The 23,563-nt window shown below is 44.0% G+C and overlaps 1 pseudogene; it reads right to left on the bottom strand.

The window, feature by feature from the left end:
* The window catches only part of LOC115387907 (low-density lipoprotein receptor-related protein 1-like), an 80,348-nt pseudogene extending 59,732 nt beyond the window's left edge, over positions 1-20,616 (bottom strand).
* Positions 20,617-23,563: the final 2,947 nt, after the last annotated feature.

Genomic DNA, 23,563 nt, shown 5'->3' with positions numbered 1-23,563 from the left:
CAAGACTAATTACTGTGTACAGAAACATCTGCACAAATGAAACAAAGGCCCAAGGGGGTTTTGGAGATGAGGATGAGGGTAATCACTAATGTGAGAGCCAGACAGTTAAACAACCACTGCCGACGACAAGCCGCGTGTTCAATAATGCACAATATACAGGATGTAGTCATTTATTCCTCCAGCTAATCAGACGCAGGTGGTTTGCTGTACAGAGGAAGAGAGAGAGACGGGGATGAGCCACAGGCAGAACCAGGTGTAAAGCATCTGTGCAGCCATACTTTTGAGACGCAGGGTGAGAGCTTCAATTACCCAAATTATCATATCATTATTGTTTGTGTTCATCATCCTCACTAATGAATCAAAAAACCCCCTCTGTGCCTCCCTTTTTGTTGTCTCAGGTCCCGTACAGCCGCCGTCCGCTAACAGCGCCTCTGGTCTGGCCCCGCCCCCACCGCGCAGAGCCCTGCTGAGATTACATAATGGTCTTTTTAAAATTTAAACCCCTGACACGCTTTTCTTGGCTGGACACAGGCCGGACTCTCTTGTCCTGTTCCAGGGGGCCTGCTTTGCCCTCTCAACTGCCCCAGTCTCAATTCCCCCATCTAAAAATGGCCGGCTGGTAGTTGGTAGTTAGTTTATCCCATCGGACTCACCACACTCTGAAACAGTGTGTAAGTGCATATATTTATACATATGTATAAATATACATTCCCTCACACAAGTCTGCTATGCACAAACACACACTGGAACTACTGTGCAGAGAGCAGAGACATGGCATGAAGCTCTGGACTGCCAAGTCAGAATTTTAAATAATTTGTTCAAACAGGAGGAAGTTTGTTCATCAAAGGTGCCACAGATTAATTCCTACAGGCAATAACGAAGGACGGCGAAGCAGCATTGCATGTTTAGGTTTCTATGCAGGGAGATGAGGGCCGTAATTAGTGGTTTTCTCAACAGTGAAAGTGCACACAGGATCTCATTCATCTCCTCCGCATCGGTGCCAGATTCATTTTGCAAGATGACAATGGGCCCAAACACGGAGACCGAGTCAGGAAGGAGTGTCTACAGCGACAAGAAGAACAAAAAGTACCGCAACAGATGGCGAGAGCCCCACAGAGCCCTGATGTCGCCGCGGTGCAGCCCGATGACATGAAGTGACGCAGCACTCAGAGAAAGACTGAATCCACTGAAGTACGTTGACGGGTTCTCCCAGAAAAAAACCCTGTGCAGGGGTATCTGGAGGCGCTGGAGCTGTTTCAAAGTCAAACAGTGATCTACTGTGTTTGTTTACTGCACTTTTAAATTTAAAATAATAAATCAAGTTATGGAAGTGCCAATTCTATCTGCCAAGTACAAACCATTCAGCCTCAGGGTCAGTACTTCCCTGCGTCCTTTAAGGGCTGTAAGGCGAGGAAAATCATTACACATTCACCTGATATTCACAATTACTTGAACTCTTTTCACATAACCACGATAAATTCCATCCAGTCTGATAAAAGCAACAGAAATAAGCTGCTTTGGTCCATGTTTCTTCTTCAGTGTGTGGGGCTTTCATTAACGCTCTCGTTGTTACTTCTCTTCCTGTTTGGGTTAAAGTCCTGTGTGGCGATAAGCAACAGGTTATCTCACCATGACAAATGTTTAAAATCTGACCAAGATGATGAGATTCTACTGACACTGATGAAATGGACTTGGTTTCAAAGCCAAACAGCCTCAATGTGAGAGCATTTTGGTTTCTAGCCAAAAGAAAGGCAAGCTGATAACCTCAGAGAGGCAATTTTCTCTGAGTTGATGATTATTCTTTCAATAACATGTTATGATCGTTTCAACGTAAAGGAGATCACAACACTTAAAAATGCATTTACGACCAGGGACAAAACGTTTGCATAAACACAAGTTAAAATGTCGACATGCTGTTTGAATTGTAAAATGTGTGTGAATGACTCAGCCACACCTGCCGCCAGCTCCTGAGAGGGCAAGGCGCTGCACGGCGGGAAGCTCTTTCATGTTGAGTGATGCTTATTTTTGTTAACGGAAATGTGGACTGGGTGGTGGCACCTTGACGGGGACGCTGGCGCGATCAAACAGATCTCTTCCTGCTCTTTATCTCCACAGCATAACCACTGGTTTTGGGTCAACTATCTGGCAAATGACACCTCTCATCAAACACACACAAAACAAAGGGCCCCTTATTACGCTGCGCATAATAGAGTAATATAGCAGCTTCAGATCTTACTTCTGGGAAAGGAGATGAAGGATAAAGCAGGTTGGATTTAATTTATTTTCAAGGTTTAATTTCTTTTGATCGCAATCTCACAGACACACGTTGCATCACCAAAGACTGCATTTCCCACACTGGAAGTGGTTCTGTACAAATGATTTCATCTCCGAACCTCTCTTCATTATATGTCAAGGGCAGGAAGCATCATTTCGGTGTTAGATGCTTCCTGAGTGGGCCTCCGCCCTCCGCTGAGCGCCACGGACCAATCGCCTTCACATTTATCTTCATCACGCGGCTTTCAATCGGACATTGATTAGAGATGCAGATCAAAGCTCGATATAAAGGTCATATGCCCAGACAACCGTTTTGTTTTTGTTTTAGTCTCTCAGTATCTCTCTATGCCAGGCCGACCCGGCCTCCCCGGGGCACAAAGAACGGCATTGTGGGGGTTACACAGCGGGGCAAAGCAGCTGCAGTGGACAGTGGCTGACTTCACTGGCAATGGCCAACACCCCGACAAAGGCCACTGTGAAGCCCCATCCACATGAGTGAATAAATAAACCTCCCTCATGCATCCTTCAACCAGAAGCATCCGCATGAGCCCCTTTCACAAAGAGCACATTTATCACAACAATCAAACTACGTGCGGCCGAGTTAATGGTTGGCGTACAGTCTGACAAATGTACACAAAACGTTTTAATCTTTTTCATCATCTTCTAAGCTGTAAAAAATGGACTGATGCGTGAATTTATTCTGCACAAATCCTGTAGCAGCCACTAAGTGCCTTTTTTCATTTAAAATGCATAGTGTTTAATATAATGCAAAAATAAACAGGCTTGTAAATCTGTGAGGGAGGACTGAATTGAAAACCTGCTCTGAGTAAAGAGTAAACAATAAGCAACAGTGATCCAGGAAACATGAGTAGAAACATTATGTTTCACTTGTCAATAAATTTCTTGGAAAAACTCACAAAAAAGATCGCCTTAGCACATCTTTCTGTATGCTCTCGCTCACAACTTCCTCTTTGGCTCTGAGCCTCAAGGCCAGTGGCTCCCGCCTTAAAAATACATTGCGGTAACTATACACACTTCTATTTTACAGAAAAGGCTTCATGATTTTCATTCACAGCAAACAAATACGAGCAAAGGTTCCTCAGAGACAAGAAAACACTCCATTTGTTGGGGTTTCGTTTTCAGTCAGTGATTTGGTAAGTGGCTCCAGGAGTAGTAGTAGTGGAAAAAACTCTCGTACCATTGTTCATCATCAGAATAAACTACAGCAGCATTGTGGCCTTACTCAGAGAAAATGTCTGTAGCAGGCTGTTTGTGTAAGGTACTGCCGGTTTGGGTTGTTTCAGGTGACTTTGGGCAAAATGAGGTGAACAAATGCTGCAAAATTTCATGTTTGTCAACGGAGCACCAAAGTAAACCACGATTCCCAAAAGAACCGCTGTGATTCTTAATATGAAGTAAATTCAGAAATTAGTTTTCAGCTGCCTAACATGTGAAGACACAAAGCTATTTTGCATTTTTTAGCAGTTTTACTCTTGTATTATTATATTATACAAATCGCTACTCAGTGATGCCTTCCTTCTGTAACTCAGTGTCCTTTTTTTATTTAAACCTCCTGAAACTTATGAAACGAATAAGTCCATTATTTTTAAGAAGACCGTGAGAAAACTTCACCTCTCTACGGGACGGTCTCCATACAGTCTGAAGATTTACTAACTTTCTGTCAAGGACGGGGACTTTTGGATAACTCACTCAGCTGAATAGGGCTGAACAGACAATCTTCCACCACAACCTTGCTCCTTCATTCTGACTTCCGGCATTGTAAATCCCAGGGAGGGATGAAGGGGGCAAAAAAGCCACCACAACTTCATCAAACGTTCAACGGTAGCATGCTTACTCGAGCTCAACTAAGCGGTTCAACAAAGACTACTGTCATCGTCTCAGTGCACGGGAGTGTAACTGATTTATTGTCAGCCTAACAGACAATATGCAGTTTTTAGGGCCATTGACTAGTTTTGGTGAAGAAATTACAGAAATGACTTAAGAATTTCATCTGGCTCTTGAACTACAATGTGACACCTATGATATAAATAATGCTTATGTTAATGTCAAAGACTAACTATAAATTCCAGTTTGGAAACCTTCTTTAGTTTGTTTTCCCACCGATGACTCTCCAGTTCAGGACGCCACTAATTTATTGGAACATTTTCGTAAGCTCGAGGACAAGCAATATATTTCCTGACTGGGGACGTCACAGGGAGGGTCCCGAATTCAATCAAGCAGTTGACAGTTGACAGTTGGAGGAGGCTGGTGGAGGTGTGCCAAACCCCTGAGCTAAAAGGACAAGAAAACAAAAGCTTTGCAATGTCCCGAGACAGAAATGATTGCTTGTGAAGAACCATGTGACACATCCAACAAATCGGCATCAGGTTCGGACGTAAACAGCAGAGGTTCAATAGATTTTAAGTGCTGAACAATACAACAGTGGATCAAACCTAAAGTTCTTGCTCCTCCTCCCTTTTAATAATTTTAGAGAATTGAAATGTCCTCAGGGAACCATCTGGAATATGGCGTTCCAATAAATGCCCAATAGAGAATGAACTGACTTAAATAAACTTAGAGCAAACAAAGTAAAGAAACAATTATTGGTCCAATCACATCACTTCTCAGGGCTCCATGGATTTCATTAAGAGTGAGCGGAAAACCTGTAGGCTGTATACCTAATGTTTCGGGGTAATGGACAGAGACACTGCTGTTTCTGTCCCAGAGAGAGTCTCAGAAGTAGGCTGGCCCACAGATGGGAGGCAGGGGGCAGGTTGTGAAAAGCAGCGGGGTTCTCCATTGCTCTGGGACAGTCTCTAATGACTTCCAGGCCCACTCTCATGCAGTGTCATGCATCCCCAGCCCCTCACTCCTTCTCTCTCAGGTCAAGCCCTCAAACAAACACACACGATGTTCCTCCACCCACCCAAACGTCTGCGTTTCCTAGAAAACTAAAAGCATTTTAGTCGCACAGCCTGACCAGACAGACACTGCTGCTCTCATGCACTCCCCAGGGCCCGAACCTCAAAGCATCGCAGCTCTAATGAAGACTTTGAAATGACGGCTGTCTTTTGGTTTCGTGCCCTGACAGCTCTGTGGGTTTCAATACGAGAGGAAATCACAATTACAAAAAGGAAAGACAAACTCTGTGAATCTCCTAATTGGGCATGACAGAGCTGTTTAATGGCAGAACGACCTCACTCAGCAGCTGATAGAACATCGCATTGTTTTGTCTGGTCTGGTCGTGGCTCGCCGGATAAATCTAATAGCTCGTAAATCTCAGTCCATTAGCTGACGATTGCGTTCGCGATGTGTTGGACTGGGTCAAACAATACAGAAGCACTTCGCCATGTCACTGCTGGGGAAATAGATTACACAATCAACCACTGCAGGTTTTAGTTTAGTTTAAAGTGATTTTGTGCCAATAGAACAGATCTGTTGATTAGGGACACATTTTAAAATCATGTTAAAACATATTCTGCACAGATGAACTTTTTTGTGTTCATCCAACTTAGGGTGCAGAATTCTGCTGCTGATTCCAGGTGGCTGTTGGTAAAAGATGCTATAAAGTGTCTACCACAGACGGTGTCACCACAGAACCACATTTGTGGAGCACAGTAGAGCTGACTGGTTTTGATTCTCCCAGCTGGAGTTCAAACAGATCGGTAACATTCAAGGTGAGGATTAAACCTGACATGCCAACAGGAGAACAGAGGCACTTGAGATTTTACATAAACCAAAAGTAATAACTGTTTTGTTGTTATCTTTTTTTTTTGAAAGCTTTTGAAAGTTCAGTAACATCCACCAATGTGATTTGAATCGTTTCCACTTCAGACTACTTATCTGTTTACGATTGGCTAACAACCAGCTGATGTTCACGTCACAAGCAGTAAGATCATAAGGACAAGCCTTTTGCATGACTTATCAATAAGTTGAACTTACAAACGTCTGGCTCCTCGTCCGAGCCGTCGGGGCAGTCCTTTTCCCGATCGCAGCGCCAGCCTTTAGAGATGCACGTCACCCCATCTTTACACACAAACTGCTTTGGACTGCAGCTCCTCGGGGCTGAAAGGAAACAAACAAAAACATTATAATGGCAAGATTTCTTTAAAAAAAAAAAAAAAAGCAGCTGTTGTTGTTACAGTGAAGCCCCGTGAGCAAGCGATCAGTAGTTCCTCAAAGTCGCCGCGCAATGCAGAAGATCAAGAATAGATGCAGGCAAAATTCAAAATGCAGTCATGCAGGCCTGGAAAAGCTTTGCTGGACTTGCTGCACCTAAAAATCCAGGTCAGTGTTCCCAGGCCAGAGGCAGCAGAGCAGCAGGTCTGGAGGATATCAAAGAACATCCTGTTGAGTAATTTGCCCCCCTATCATCCATTTCCCCTTCAACCCAACCTTCCAGGGAGAGGAAAAAAACTGCCCACTCCAGCCACATCTACACGGCAGCGTGTTTTGCAAACCGACGCTCATTCAAGCCGTTTCAGAAGAGCACGCCGCCGTTTACATGCACAGAAGCAACCAAGCTGAGTCACTCAGGGCGAATAGGAAACTGAAGCAGAGTATCAGACTTTCACACTCAAGTAAGAAAAAAAAAGCTGCAAGGAGACAAACTTTATTTTAAAGTTTGTATCTTAAAGGAGCAACAGGCCTGGAAGAATAGGTAAGAAAATGAAATGTGGAGGAAAATGTCCACGGTTTGCCAGAACTGGAGGGCGTGCCGTACGCACTGACCTAAGCCATGTAAACGTGTTTCATTCAGCAGGTACTCAGCTGTCACTGAAATGTAAAGAAAAGCAAGGATTAATCAATACTTAGACATGGATTGTAGTATTCAAATAGTCCTGGTGATATAACCTTTATTTTCATTAGTCATTTCTTTCATTACACATTTCATCATTACGCATTCACCTGCAATGTCAAACTGACAAATTTACTTAACTAACTGATCTTTTACACAAATAAGATGATATTTAGTTCATTGAACAAGGGAGCTAAAAGCAAATAAATATCTTCTGCGCATTGTTTAATCAAAAAGAAATGTTAGCATTCCACTAAATACAGACACACAGTTAAACATAACTTCCCATGACTCAACCCAAATGTACAGCCTCGTGGTGAGTGTAGGTGTCAGTGTGCAGCTTGATAAACAACTTTACATCCAGAAAGGTCTTCTCTTTTAGATGAAGGGAGCTCCTGCAGCTCCTCAGCTAAGCTGTCACATCCCGGAACAGACTGTCCTGAACACCAAGGCAAGGCTGACTAGAACCCAACATCCTTCATGAAGAGGAAACAAACAAACCACCCTCCAAAATATTTCAGTGAAGCCCATATTTTCTTCTAATAATGTGAAAGATGAACTGAAATCGTTGGGAAAAAGATTGCGGTTTGTGATAAAAGCCAAAGCTGAAGTCTTTTCGATGATGAGATACTTTCACATGGATCATCCCAACGACTTCCACCCTCCAGCCCAACTCTGATTTACAGATTTGATTGTATTTTGCAAAGTGTGACGCATAAATGAGTTTTATCATTCATCATGTGAAGGCAATGTTATCGTCTATAGTCTTCTAGTTAAGGGTCAAAATATGTGGTCATGACTGAGAAAGAGAACGCCAGCAGCGCTGGGTCCTTCTCGGTAATTTACTTTTCTCACTTGATGAACGGGATGCACGGGATTAAAAAGGGGTGGATGATGGGATGAAGCGGGATAAACAGGATGACTGTATTTACATGTAAAGCTGGCCTCAAACTCCAGCAGTGAAAGGAGTTTTGAAATGGGGCTCAACCTAAATACCGTGAATTCAACCTGACATATTGCTGCACACGTTCACACACTCCCCACTTATCCTGCTCTCTGTGCCGCTGCAATCAATGTGTGTGTGTGTGTGTGTGTGTGTGTGCGCGCATGAGTGGGTTTGCAGATGTGTGTAGATGGGCGTCTTTTTTTTTTTCTTCTCTCTCTCTCTCTCAGAAGTCACAAGGTTTTGAATAATTCATGAAATGCAACCAGGCTTGTGTTAAAGCGTTTCCTCTTTGCTTCCCATCCTTCGTCTTCGGTGCGTGCGAACATGTTTGTTTGTTTTGAGGTATCAACACCAGCCACGGCAGGCTGTGGCGTCTCTGCCTATTGTCTATTGTTTATTTAGATGCCAGCGCGCTCCGACTCGACACGCCGTTGACTCCGGTTGGGATAACGGCCGTGGGAGGAGTTATCACCCCGCTCAGACATCAGCCTCGCAAGCCGCCGCTGACAGGAAGATACCAGGGAGCACAGGAAGTAGGTCAAGAGGTCAGCCAGCTAACGGTGAAGCCATGCTGGAGTAAGTGGAGGGAGGCGAAAGGAGGCCATGTTCAGATATACCATTAAAGTCCGCCTGCAGTCTGCTGAATCCAAACGACACAAATAGGGTTCATCTTCCAACCCACCCACTGTGGATGAAGGACTAAAGGATGAGTGATCAGTTCTCCATCTTCATCCATGAAATAGTTGTGCATATTAAAACCAAGCCAATAAAAAAATGTCTTAATCAGGTTAAGTTTTTAATTTTGTGTGACACAACATTAGTTTTACCAAACAAGTTAAATCCATGGAGAACTACGAATAAAGCCATCCAGTCTTCCCTAGGATCACCTTGCCTCATATACGGCCATTTTTCTTTTATAATACTGCCAAGTTTCGGAAAAAAACTATAAAGTTTCTGGAGACACATGCGATTCATTTCAAAGTAAACCAAATTTTTCTGGTAAACATAAAAAGATTCTTGAGAAAACGGTGACGGTTATAATCAAGTAAAACACGTCTCAGGAAAAGCAAACAAAGTATGTAACGAGGTTTGTGGACACATAATGACATGCGAAAACAACTCTGGCGGCAGCAAATGGGGTGTCATAATGAAGTAGAGCTCACAGCGGGCAGAGCTCTCTCTCTCCCTCTCTCTCTCTCTCTCTCTCTCTCTCTCTCTCTCTCTCTCTCTCTCGCTCAGCTCGGGAGCGGCTGGAAGATCTGAGGGGAGACGGGGCCGGGCCTGGATATTGGGATGGGATGGAGGAATGTCACACATGCTATCAATGAGCTGTCTGTGTGTTTACCAAAGTAGAGGCTGTATGAAAATGCTTTGGGTCGTCGCCATTTGGGATGAATTACAAATCCACGGCCCTCTGTAGGCCCGTTCTCCAGGATGAGCTCCGTCTGGTGAGGAAGAGGAGTCCTCTCCTTGAGGCGAGCACAGGCCTCGCCCCCCCCCCAGCCCCAGCCACAGCACCATTTCCTCTGACACCCACAGCACAGCTATAAATAGGCTGCAGGCCTGCCCTCTGAGATCAGCCGGGGCACTACAAAGCTCCGGCAGACACTGGGACTACTGCTTCATCACGGGCCACTCAACAGCAGTCGATGGGAAGTTGGTGCGATTTTAAAGGACTGTGGTGCCGAAATGAAGCTTGAGCACCGTGAAGCCGGCTCTGTAAAGTATCACACAGTGAGACGTTCTTTTAACAGGACAGCCAAAATTCAATCGTCAATTTGTGGCTGTTCTGGAAATAACTTGGGAGGAAAACCAAGATTAACCAACCAACGTAACCAAGAGCTAACAAGCTCACCAGCAGATCTGCGAGGCTGAATTTTGCTTTCGGGTTACTGAACATCTGCTGGCATGAATAATTCAACACACTGTTGTGGAGTAGGTGTAATGTTGACCAAGTTCACTGCCTTAGTTTGGTATCCTAGCAAGCTAATATTTACTGATTAACACCGTGACACTAAAGGCAGGAAGTCCGTGCAGGGAATAATAAACAGTAAAAAAAAAAATCTCAAGAGATTGTTGTTTGTTTTTAGGAGAGGGGGGGGTCCAAAGTGTTGAGATCCCCCGTTCCGTCTTCAGTAACTTCTGCTGTATTTTTGTTTAATGATCACTCAGAAAATATATCTATGAAGGCACCAAGAATGTTAGAAGTAGCTGGGAAAGCTAAACATAAGACACAATCATGTAAAAAAAAAAAAGAAAAACATGTCTTAGTAAAAGTTAGACTCAAGTTTAGACTCTGCATGTTCAAGTCAAGGACATTTAAAGAAAGGCGTCACTTCTTATTATGATTCCAAACATCTTTCCTGGTGGAATACACCGTCCCCCCCCCGGGGTCGCACGGGGTCGAGTCTTGACCTTGAGTGTGGGGGAGCCGGGCTCTGATTGAAGATGCAGAGGAAAACTAGTTAAATCAGTGAAGAGATGGTCGAGAAACCCCAATAACAGAGAGTAGTGGCAGCCAAATACATTCTTATATTCCCTGAATTAATATAACAACTGAAACTTTTGTTGTTTGTGTCACTTTAGACGACTTGTGAGCACAGAGCAGTGTTTCCAACCCTGCTTAAATAAACGTGACTGAATTTAAAAGTGCATGGAGAGCACTAAAGTGAAAATGTGCAACAACAGAGCAGTCAAATGTATCTTTTTGGCAAATATCACTTTGATGGCAGCACACAGGGGAAAATCAGACAATCGTCAAAGTGGGCAATAAAGTTTTATGGCAATCCACCAAACAGTTGCTGAGACGTTTCAGTTCGCCCCAAAGTAGCAAAATGACTAATCAAATCAAATGCTACCATGCCTGGAGCAGCCACATTTACACAGCTTCAAAATAACCAAAAAAAAAAAAAAAACAATTCTAATTAGCAGAATAGTATCTATGTTAAACACTATGATTGAACACTTGGTTCTTCATTGTTGAATTTGTTGTCATGTGGAAACCTTCAAACCCAGGTGACGAGTTAGATTTTTGTTTTGTGTACAATTTCTTACGTGACAGCAACACACAGAACAGAGGAACACTTTCCCAAGAGTATATTCTGCTTTCATTAAGCTGTTGCGTTTACGTGACAGCAGCCGCTTTCCTTTACTACACACAAATGTCTAACTTCCCTCAGGCTGCAGCTCCTCTGATCTGAGGGGGTGATCCTTCCGAGCTGCAGAGTCTTCGCTTCTGGTACTGATTCATCCCAAACTTCTGAATAATAAAGCTGGCAGGCAGCACGAGAAGCACCAGGTGGGTGTCTTGGCTGAAGCAAATGCATAGTGAAGTTATTTAAAACACTTACAGGGAGTGTTGAAAAGCATCCCGGGAAAGAAAGGGCTCTAGTTTAGTCTACTGAAGATAGTGTGTACTCGCACACATAAAACACTCTGACAGTGTTTCGGGGTGGGGGGGGAGACAATGCTGCAGAAGCACAGATTGTTTCCTTCTTTTTTCTTTTTGCTTCTCAACCTGATGAAGCTTCGTCTTGCTTTTAAATATTTAGGAGAAGGAGGTTTATATGAGAGCAGGATAAAAAACAAACAAACAAAAAAAAAACTTCAATCATATGTAATCTATCTGGACAGTGACGCCCACTTGGCAAAAGCTCCATTTGCACTTTCGCTCAGAGCCACAAACTTAAAAGACAGAGCCAGTTTAACTCACAACAAAATATCTTGGCAGAGAGCGACAAAGTAAAACACCACAAACGCTGCAGGGGCTTGGATGGCACAGCACATCTCTAACTTGACAGAAAATCTCAAAAGGGAAATGAATTCTCATTTGCTTTTACTCAAAAACTCCCACTTTAATCGCCACCACAAAGCCAAATTTTGTGAATAATGAAACAACAAAAAAACAGAAGAAATGAAAGAAAGAACGGGGGTTTGTTTTGTTGCCCATTGGTTTGACCTGAGGAGCTTCTGCCACGCACCAAAAAATGATGTAAGAGTGTATTCGTCTGCCTCTTTATCCACCTCCACAGCCGAGCTGCGGACGCTTCAAGATTTTGTAATGGAAGAGAGCAAGGGAAGGGAAGAGGGAGGGACGAAAGTTTTTTTCCAACTTGTCATGTTACAAAACACAGAGAAAGAGAGCCCCAGCTGTGCCTCTTAAATAAAACTTTCCGGCAGACCATGGAGGAGCTCTCCGGTCGAGACCAAACAGACAGAAAAGAATTAAAAGCGCAGACTAAATATAAATAAACACCGAAAGCGCAATTAACATTTAAATAGCCGCCATCAATCTTAAAATGTATTGTTTACATGCTAAAAGAAGTCAGACTTTCACTCTGCTGTACAGCTACTGGACTGCAAAACGTTTTGTGCGCCCTCATTACGGCCTGTGTTTGTGTGTAGGTCTATGTAATTGTGTGTTATGCACGCACTTAGGGTAGAGGAGAATTAACATCAGGAATGTGCTCATGTCTGACGACGGCTGCCAAGTGAAATGGTGCTTCGTCATGCAGGGCGATCCAGTCCAGCCGACAAACGTTTGGGTTTTTTTTTTTTTTTTTTTTTTTTTTTTCACAGGTCAAATCAGAGCGAAAACTCCAAAGCCTTTGAGGTACGGCGAGGCAGAACCTCTTAGGTGAAGCAGAGTAATCAAATGTGAACTTAATTAAGAGCTATTTGGATGTCTGGCTGAGATTTCACCATGTCTCAACCCCGGAGTGGTAATCAACCATGACTGCTATTTGTTGTAGCCTCGGCGCCGAAGCTCGGAGGGAGAAGGCTGTGACCTCTCTCACTTCCTCACAAGGATTAAATCGAATTCGGCGGCGGAGTCAGAATGAAAGAGAAAAACCACAAGGTGTGATCCAGCATTATCAACTTAGTCAGTTTGGACAAATCCCTTTGCTGTACTGCCACCAGAGCGCACGCCGCATGTCAGTGGCGGAGGGACAGAAATGACAATTAAGCCCGCTTAGAATGCTGCCGAGGGAAACATACTAAAGAAGATTATATGAATTCTTTAGTGCATTTTCATAAGACCAGTACAAATTTCAAGTCTCGGTGTGACGCATTAGCCCAGTGGAACAGGACTTGATTCAATGGAATATTCTGCCACATTTGTTACGTGCTGAAGCCGCCATGACACCTTTGACTGCTGATTAGACCGGCAGTCACTGTGATTTCAAAGTGATGAAATCTTGAGCAAGACGTTTGATATGCCACAAGCCAAACCCCGTTCACATTTTACATATAATGTTATGCAGGCTTACAGTTCAAAAGTGCTGCGTTTGTGTGTTTTGAATGCTCCATTAGCTGCACTGCAGCGCCACACCTTGTAGGAAATCCTAATGTTATTGCCAGTAGGCAGGTACGAAGATTGATCCCAACTGTCATGTATTCCCTGAAATATGCAAGAAAACTGCCAGCAGTTGTTACCTCAGCTTAGAATAGTGACAAAGAGCAGGTGGAGTTTGGTAAGACAGACAAAGAATAAATTAGCCGTGTGGAAATGCTGCCAAGGTCTGAGCTCGCTATTCAGGATTTTTGAAAAGCTGTTCCTTCACTGACTGACAGTTCAGTGAGTAAAATCATGAGATAACTAGCTGAATAGAACAATTGTTATCAGTGTTGTGTTCACAATAAATGAAATTATTAACACAAACTGCTGCTGCGGGTTACGTAGGGTTTCTGTATCTCCAGTGTGAGAAGTGACTCCAAATACCCATCATCCAGTCTGGCTTGTTCAAAAACGGTGTGCATTGGCCGAACTTTGGCGAGCTCTTCAGAGTGTCAGGATGGCATCATACGGGAAGAGCAGAGGACGCCTCCTGCATTGTTTTGAATGGTGTCCTTTAACACCGTGACAGGAAGTTCACCCCCGAGCAAGAAGCAGAAACGAGCATGTCCAGCTGTGAGAGGGCATCCGACTGAATGCAGGAACCACTGAAGAGATCTAAACTTCAGTTGCCGAGTTGTTCAACAAACAACTTCCTGGAGGAAGTCTGAGTTTCTCTGCTGTCCATACTGGCCGTCCAGGTGGACAAAGCAGGAAATGAGGTGGATAGATGAATGGATGGATGGATATCTTCCAATCAGATGAGTGAAAATTGTGTACAACATTCAGAGTAATATTAATAAAACTGTATTTGAGGTGAAATCGCTTTCAAATCTCCAAAAAATACTGACCTATAAACAGTTGTCATTCATATTTGTTCAGGCTGAAGGTTGAAATACCATTTGTGGGTCCAATAAAAGGTCATGTGAGGAGATTTCTGCCTCAGTAAACAGTGAGTGCCTGCTTTGGGGATTAGAGCCACAATTAGACTTATGTTAAGGTTTGGGCTGGGACTTTGAGTTTTGGATTAAACGTTTGGAAATAAATCTAAATCACGTTTCCCTGAATAGCGACCTTGGTGTTGATGGCGTCTGAGCATGCGTCTCTGTGGATGCGTTATTTGTATGAATAACAGTCAGGAAAAGTTCAGTGGAATGGAGCTGCAGGGACTTTTATTATTGATGAGAGGTAGCGGAGGCCAGATGTGCACTGCGCTTTATCAGGGAGTGCTGCGGAGAAGAAACAGGTCGGTCTAGTTAAGGGACTGGAATTACAAATAGTGTGAGGCTGCTCCGTCACACATTTGTCCCCAGAAAAAAAATTGGAAGCCAGAAAAGAAAACTCCTCTCGAAACTGCTTCAGTGGATGCAACTGAATGTATTTGTTTGTGGCATGATGCAGAAAATAGACTGAAGTTTACTTTACTTTCTGATTTGTGAAAAAACCTCCTCTGGATATATATTTAAAAAATATATATATAATTTGAGTCATCAATGCAAACGATTCTTTCCTACTGACACAGAAAACCAAATTACGCCCATTTTTGCTATTGGTGCGAAGGGGTCAACACAAATCAACCAAACTGACCCCGAAAGCGACCGGATGAAGCACAATATGATGAACGCGGGTTTCTCTCAGTATCTTAGCACCTGGATTTTCTGAATCAACAACACGATATGATCAAAGAAATCCAAAAAAACACCACTACTCGCACAATGACAACAGAAAACGTATTCGTAGCACGTCACTTTGAACCATCAGGGTTACATAAGGTTTGAATTTTTGCAGTCTTGTGTGAAAGAGCAGGGGGGGGCGCCAGGTTTTTGATCATGAGAAATGGTTTGTTATGAAAGGTCAGATGTGGGCTGGAAGGCTGTTTGCTGTCCTGCTTCACACACAGTTTTGTGTTTAGGAAAGTTCAGGGAAAATTTTTAACCGTAAATTTTGACATATTGCTCAGCATATTGCTCAGTTTGGCACTTTTTGCAGTGAACCAATGATAACTCATCACCTGACCTCAACTATTCTGAGCATCAGTGTTTATTCAAGCTAATCTTTTTGTCTTTCCAGTCCACACCTTCACCATGGCTCTGAGAAAAAAAACTGCTCGATTTTTCTAGAACAAAGCCGACACACAGCTACAAACTACCTGCTGAACAAAGCACACCATTTCCCCATCAGTAAGAGCCCTCAAAAGAGTGAATTTTAGACTTACATTTGCTAAAATGACCAGAAAAACATCTGCAACCGAATGCCTTCAGGAGAGCTGGGTATGAAAACATCTGTCACTCTTATTTTAACATACTGAAACAGAGACAAGTAACAATCCATCAAATGGTTTAAATAACACACCATAAAACAGATTGTTGGTGAATTCTCTCTCACTGCCGTATAAAACACAATCACAGGTGATGGCAGGTTTAAAGTAGTACACGTCACAGTTCAGACAACAGATTGTGGTGATCCATCAGTAAGAAAAAACATGGTGTGCGGGGTCGTTTTGATGTGAAGTAAGAAATTAGTTTCAGTCAATAAGAGAAGCAGGGTCCAGCTGGAGGTTACGATTTCCACTGTTTTCATTATGCACGAGTAGAGACTTTCAGATTTACTTGAAGTTCATGGTGATAAATGAACAACACTGTTTAGTTATCATGTAGTTTAGACTCATGTCAATAAGGAAAAACATTAAGTGGTGAATCAGACAAGGGATTCCAAGGGAGCACATTTTATCTGTACTACAAATGAAAGGCTCCTGTCCCAGATGGCTTGTTTTTGTTGTTGTTTTAAGCCTGTATTCACTGGTATTTGTTTCACATGTGAAACGTTGCTGGCTAATCTATTGTGACTAAACAGACGTTCTGGTCCCATGGTATTTTCAGAAGTGATTTCCTTTAAACATACTCTTCCAAAGAGACTCCAAAGGCTGTGTACTCTCTTCCATCCCTAAATAGCTCCATCAAGATAGTGCATCTCAATCGCTGGGTCTAAAGTGGGTCACTGAGCTGTCCTGACAAGTTTGCCCAACTTGTACCCAGATCAGTGCATCTAGAACAGAGCTGAAAAACCCGTGCTTGAATGTAGCCATGCAAAATATCAAAGATTTTTTTTCACCTGGAGACACGAGATAAAGAACCTTCACAGACGTCTTGCAAAAAACAGGCTTCTTTCTCTCAGGCTGGAATTCAGACGAGACGCCACACTCATGTTCAGCCATTCAATATGAATGAGCCCCAGGAGGCAGTTAGCTTAGCATAGCACACACGCTGCAATCTAAGGAAACAGCTAGAGCGGCTTTGCTCAACGGTAATAAAACCACAGTCTTCCAGCGTCTCTTTGGTTCATTAATTTGAATAAAAATCCTTATTGACTGAACGAAAGTGTGAAAGCTAAGTTATGCAGCAATACTGTGATATATGTGAAGGATCGCCGTTTAACCAGAAGCCGTGACCTCCTGGTTTCTCTGCAGGTTGCCTCAGAAATGCTGATGGGCCCATTTCGACACCTACTGGGTAGCTGTGACTAATCTTTATGCAAAAGCTACACCACCACCGTATTGACATTACACAGATGAGAGCGGTGTTGAACCTTGGATCAAGCACTCAGCATGGGAAGAAGCATGATTTCCAAACTACCACATTTTTCATTTACATCTGATTAAGTTCATATTTTCAGAGGCGTCTCTTACCGTGGCCATTACAAATCATACCTTGAGGCACTGAGATTTTGCATTATGTATCAAAACATTGCACTGTGGAGACCTGTATTTAATCTCAAGATCCACGTCGGTTCGGAATCTAATCCCACAAATGTACAGAACTTAATTGCTGACGTTTGTCCACGTAAACAATGGGCTCAGTGATGTGATTTTTACTGAACTTCAGAGTTGTTTTTTTTCCCTAGATAAGCAGCTCAGCTTTGCAGTCATTGCTGGTTCAGTGTCTCATATAAGGTATTTAGGTTCTACATTTTTCTTTCACAATTGTGTCGCAATTTGTACTTATTTGCAAATTGCGCAGCTGTTTACAACTATTGTAAATCTAAATGTTTCAAAGGTGACAAAAGGTCGAAGCCGACAAAGCTCTGACAAATGTGCCGTGTAGCTTATATGGTCCTCAGTTGTCACTAAATAGTAAAGCGTTGACCTTTTGGTCCTGTGGATGTCGTCGTGATGGCAGAACTCCCCCACTAATAGCCAAATGCTAGGCCTCTTTTAAAAGCTTCCACCAAATGTTACAGCAGAGACATCCACGGGGGGGAAAAAAAACGCCAGGAGTAGGGAGTCACTGTATGGTTAGTTAATTAAGACGGAAGGAGTCTGTGCCGCTTTCATCATTAAGGATGTGGTTAAAATGAAGAGGTTTTTGCATTTAAAAGCAGGAGGATGACATAAAAGGAAACAATTTGAGGAAGAAATGGCCGACTGGATCGCAAACACTCTCCTGCATTTCTGTTTTCCATGGAAGGTATTTACCCCTGAAGCCCTGGGAGGACAACAGTGTCCATTTGTAAGGGGCCAGTGATCTCTTTTTACAAGGACATTACTTTCACAGAGTGAAACGATGTGAATTCTTTCATTAGGGCCTTTTCTACTGGGCTCCCAATTAGCAGAGCTCTCTGAACAAGTTAAGACTGTTCACGCAGGTCTCTTCTGGGAAACAAAGCGCAGTAAAGGCCCAATTAAACTTGGGGTTTGTCAGTACCCCAGGGCCTTCACAATGGCCACAGAAACGGGAGACAAACCTTTGGAGGTCAGAAAAATAGAAAAAGATTGAAGCCAATTCTGAAAGGAAAAAAAAAAGTTTACTAGTAGCATATGTGGTTCAAAGGGTCCTAAAAATAAAAGGAGCAAACAAAGTAGTTCGAAAGCAATTTAGCTATCTTGAAAGGGAATAATGCAGCGTCGCTCCCCACAAAACAAGCAAAATGCTGGATGTGGTGAACCGACAGGAATGATTAATTCACTGGTGATTGCTGAACTTGCATAACGCGTACTGTGATCTTCATCTCTCAATAATGTTTATCCAACTGGAAATAAGCTTCACAATCTCCAAACTGTGCATTCCAATTTGTTAAATCCCATGTTCCCTATTCATCAATATAAGTCATGTGAACAAATCCCGGCACCTTTCTTTGAGAAACAGCAATACACTGCAGCTTCTACGTCCTAAGCTAAGTTTGGGCAAGACTGACTCACCAAATCAAGGCAAAGCCACTCAGAGGGAGGCAGATTTCACTAAATCACTGACTGCACGTCGAAGTGGGAACTGTTAAAGGCAGGATTCCTCAGCTGTAGCGACGGACTCACTGGGAGGGAGGGAGAGCAGGTGATAGCAGCCCAGCCAAGCCTATATTCAAGGTGGTAATTTATGAGGATCTTACTTCTTAAGAACCTCGCAGTGTGTTGGCTTGCCAAGTGAACCAAGATGACTTCAAAGGAACAAGAAGCATTTGTGGTTTGATGCTAAAATCTAAGTGAATGTAGTCTTTGGTTTTAATCAAACATGCTGGTAAAGTCCTTGTAAATTTAATGAAATGTCACATTTAAAACCCCTGATCAACTTTACACCAATTAATGCTCCAAAAATACCACTCCTGTAAAATTATTCATGTTTTTCACAACATCTTGACAACCGAATTCCCACATTTACATTGAATGTAACAGATCCGTCTGCGCCATCGCCTCTTTCGTAACACCATTTCTGCTTTCAGAAACACAAGAGTGGTACTGTGAAGCTTAATAGTTTCCAGAAGTTGTTCCAGTCTGTGAAGGTGTGTGCTCACAAGGTCGCAGGGGGAGCTGTTTTGAAGTGCTCTCTATCAGCCCACAGATCGCAATATGACTGTTCTAACTTGGTATACCTCAGGCACAAACACACACACACACACACACACACACAAGCCAAATAATCACAGTACTGCACAACTCTGCAGCATTACAGCTGCCTGTTGAATGCAGCAAACCTCAGCTGTTAGATTTAGGAGAAACTAAATGCAGAAGTCAACACACATTGGTCCATAGTTCTATGAATGCGTCATTCAGCCTGAATAAGTGTGTGTTAAAATTGTAACACAGAAAACACACACATCCATTATATATACATAGAAATAAAGGGATGACAGTGGTGCTTGGCTGAGCTCAGCTTCTTTCCATCATACCCCAGGAAAAAATGTTGAAGTGACTGAAGCCAAGCTCCACATAAAGCTCCACAGTAATCATTTTTCAGACATCACCAGATCACCTGATCATCATTTTGTGCCATCTGACCTGTAAAGATGTGGTGTGAGCAGGTATTAGGGGCCTATGCTGCAATTCCATCACTGCATGTCAGTGTAAATGTGCCTGGATGCTTTTATCCATAGAGGGGCTTCAGAGAGAACTGTGCAATCACTGCTGTGACATTGCAATATTCACATGTTACAGGGGGAGAGACAGAAACAAAAGAGCCATTTAATTGTCTCGCCACGGTCTCATCCCCTCCACGTTGCTCCACTCAGTCGAGCAGTCATTCCTCCGGGGGTGATACTTACTGTCTACTCTCAATGCACAGAGCAGGAAAATCCCGTGTTAAACCGGCATGCACACACTCAACCGTTGCAGTCATTGCCATTCTCAACAAGACTCCGATTATCTGTGATTGAGCTTACCATCAACAGCCCTGGCCGGAGCGATTACTTCCAAACTGTGCAAGAATCCTAAGAAAAGCAATCCTACTGCCAGCGTGTTGGCCGCGGTGTGCAACATTGTAGTCTATCTCTTTAGGATATTAGTCATCAATCGCTTTCTTGGTCCTGTCAAGCTGGAGGTTGCAGACAGGCGACGACGTGTAACCGTGCCCGGCGATGATGATGATGAGGAGGAGGATGATGATGATGATGATGATGATGCTCCGTTCGCTGGAAATCCGCTTTCTTGGTGCGCAATGGAGCTGACACGGCTGCCGCTGTCTGCCCACTCGCAGACTGTCAGAGGCAACAGGGAAAAAGAAAAAGAAAAAGGAGGAGAAAAAAAAAAGCCGAGGCTCTTCCAGCCCGGGGTTGCTCAGGGGGTCCTCGGCTGCATGGACAGCCCTGCCACAAAGGGGGCTAGCAGGCTGAGCGGAGCATCAAGCTAGCCCGGCTCCGAGGCGAGATGAGGAGGGAGAGCTGGCGCCGGGAATCATGCAGTTGCCCCCGTCTTTTGTTCTCTCTGCCCCAGCGAAGAAACCACGGGGGGAATGAAAGACGTGGATCAAACGCTGCTCTCCTCCCCACCGCCTCTGCTGCTGCTGCTGCTGCTGCTGCTGCTGGCCGCAGATTGAGCCTGGAGCCGGAGGCAGGAGCCGGAGAGCAGCCAGTCAGTCAGGCTGAGTGACGTCGCAACATCAGCGGCTCAGCTGGCCCTCCCCTCTACCCCCCCTCTGTCTCCCCTCTGCCCCCCCTCTGTCTCCCCTCTGCCCCCCCATGCCCCACCTCTGCCCCCCTACCCCCTGTCCCCCCTCTGCCCCCCCATCTCCCCACTGCCCCCCTGTCTGCCCCACCTCTGCCCCCCTCTATCCCCCCTCTATCTCCCCTCTGTCCCCCCTCTGTCCCCCCTCTATCCCCCCTCTATCTCCCCTCCCTCTGTCTCACATCTGCCCCCCCCCCTTTGTCCCCCCTCTCTCCCCCACTGCCTCCAGTCCCCCCTGTCTCCGGACTGCCCCCCCCATCTCCCCCACTTTCCCCTCTATCCCCCCCCAGCCTCCTCAGACCACCTATTTCCATCTATCTCCTCCTGTACCCCGCCTGTCTACCCCTTCTCCCCCAACCATCCTGTTCCCCCCTATCTCCCCCATCTCCCCTCTATCTCCCCCAACCATTTCCTCTCCCTCTCTCTCCCCTGTCTCCCCTCCCTCCCCCTCTGTCTCCCCCTCTGTCTGTCCCTGTGTCTCTGCTGTCTCCTCCTTGTCGGCCGTCTCACCTCAGTCCCTCCCATCTCCCCTTTATCTTTCCCTGTCCCTGCTGCCCCCCCCCCCCCCCCCCCCACCGTCTCTCCCCTGTCTCCCCCTTGTCTTCCTCCCACCCCCCAACATCCCCTGTCTCACCTCATCTCCCACATCTCCACTTGTCTGTCCTCCCTTATCTTCCTCTGTCCCCCCCCCCCACCCCCCTCATCTCCTTCAAACTCACACACCCACACAGCCACTCAAACATAAAGCCTCCACCGTTTACACTTTTAGTTTGTCATCACTTTAAAGTACTGTGCATCCTCATTTACTGGGTTGATCTTCATGGCGTCGATGTTTATTTAAATATTAGAGTTCAAACCAGAATCTGTGTGTAAATTTGATTTGATTCTCTAAAAATCACAGAGGCTGAATTCACTGCCCCACCCCGGTGGTCCTGGAGGGTCTCCTCATGTTGCTGGTCTCCCACACACACACCTGACGGTGAAATGAGGCGCTCCTTATTGGGCTTTCCTGGGATCTCAGCGATTATATAACCATGACTGTTCAGGTCGGGACGCATCTAAAACATGTAACAAACAAATAAAGGATCTTTCCTGGATGAAATCCAGCAACGGTCACCAAGTCAACCACACAAATAAATTCACCCGGGACATAGATAAATATGTACCATTAAAATACCATTTAAAGTGAAGCTAAAACCACATCTTCTTTCTACTTTCCTACCCGCTGAGTCTCTGCCTGCTTCTTCATCCTGCACAGTCGTACAGTGACTGTGGCGGATTGATGGGATCTAAATGATGAATGAGTTCTTAATGGGACATTATGAGTGACTGTAAATTGGATTCATTGGGTCCCCGAGTCGATCCCCTCGCGAATTTGGCCTTCACTGGACGGGAGAGGTTGCCTTTAATGACATTTGGAGAAGTATCTATATCACCTTGTAAAACCATTATGATGCGTATAATTCAAGGATGGGGACACGGTAGGAGGTGATCCCTGAAATGAGACGTATTATTTTAATGGATGATTGTAATCCTATTACATCCCATGATGCACCGGTTGCTTTTACTGTCTGTGGAGGTGACGGTAAACTCCTGCATGTGTGCGGCTTTCATGAGAAATGAAACTGTTTTCTAGAAGACATAACAATTATTAGTCAAACAATTAAAAAAAAAAAAATACTTGCAGAAGGCGATAATACAAACCAACAATCACTCAAGCCTTTCATGGTTTTCTTTCCCCCAATCGCAGAAAAGACTTGTTGATAAGATGCACGAGAAAAAAATGGCGGTGAGCAGATAATTTGTTAAAAGTTTTGTTGATTTAAGTCTTTGACAAATCGAAATGTTTGTCCAGCGTGTCTCTCAGTCTGCTGGTGCAGCAGATGGCTGTCTGGAGGCGTCTGCAGGCTCTCCGGGAGACTAATGGTGTTTTAGCTTCACTGTCACTTTACATTCATCTTGTATAAACTGTTCATTCCAGCAGGTCAGTTAAGAGTTAATGTTTGAAAATGAACTCCTTCACAGTTAACGTAGCAGAGCAAATGACATGATAAATTAATGAAAACCATAATATATCATTTTTTAGAAACCTTGACCTGGGATATTCCCACCTGCTTTCACTTTGAATACTTACCAGAGTGGGTGTGTCTACTAGTGCTGGTTTCACTGTGATATTTTTGAACAAATCAGATATTTAGGAAGGAGTTCACCACCTCTCTTATGGCAATAGACAGCGAGGAAAATAAGCCTGAGATTCAAAGAGGGCTGGATCAACGGAGAATAAACAGCTTGTTGACGATCAAGAGTTTGTGGGATCTGTCAAACAGATGTCCCCGTTGTTGTGGAAATATGTGTTCTGAGACGTTCAAAGCGAAAACTCCACTAACTTCGTAATGAAAACCTTGGCAAATGACTTGACGTAAAAGGCCAAGACCAAGGACGAAGCATTCAGTCTGAGAGCCCTTAACATGAACGGCAGACACTTCTGCTCTCTGTGCTATTTCATAGCAAAAGTGTATAATAATCACAAGCTGGGCTTCTGAGAGTAGACATTATGAATCATCAGCCAGATAGAGGGAACACATTTTTAAGAGGCACATTGTTTTACTTTGCTTTAGACTTTGATTATTTTTGGGAAACTGATTTTCAAGCTAAAACGTTTCTGAGATTATGCCTAAATCTGAAAAAGTGTTCATCCCATACACCCATCCAATCTTATACACAAGCGCAAAGAAAGTAGCATATTCATACGAGTAGCTATTTGCTGTAAATTTCTGACTGACT

This window comes from Salarias fasciatus, chromosome 5 (assembly GCF_902148845.1).
Source record: "Salarias fasciatus chromosome 5, fSalaFa1.1, whole genome shotgun sequence".
Classification (NCBI taxonomy): domain Eukaryota; kingdom Metazoa; phylum Chordata; class Actinopteri; order Blenniiformes; family Blenniidae; genus Salarias; species Salarias fasciatus.
The sequence above is the reverse complement of the archived record's forward strand: the minus strand, read 5'-3'. Positions and strand labels throughout refer to the sequence as shown.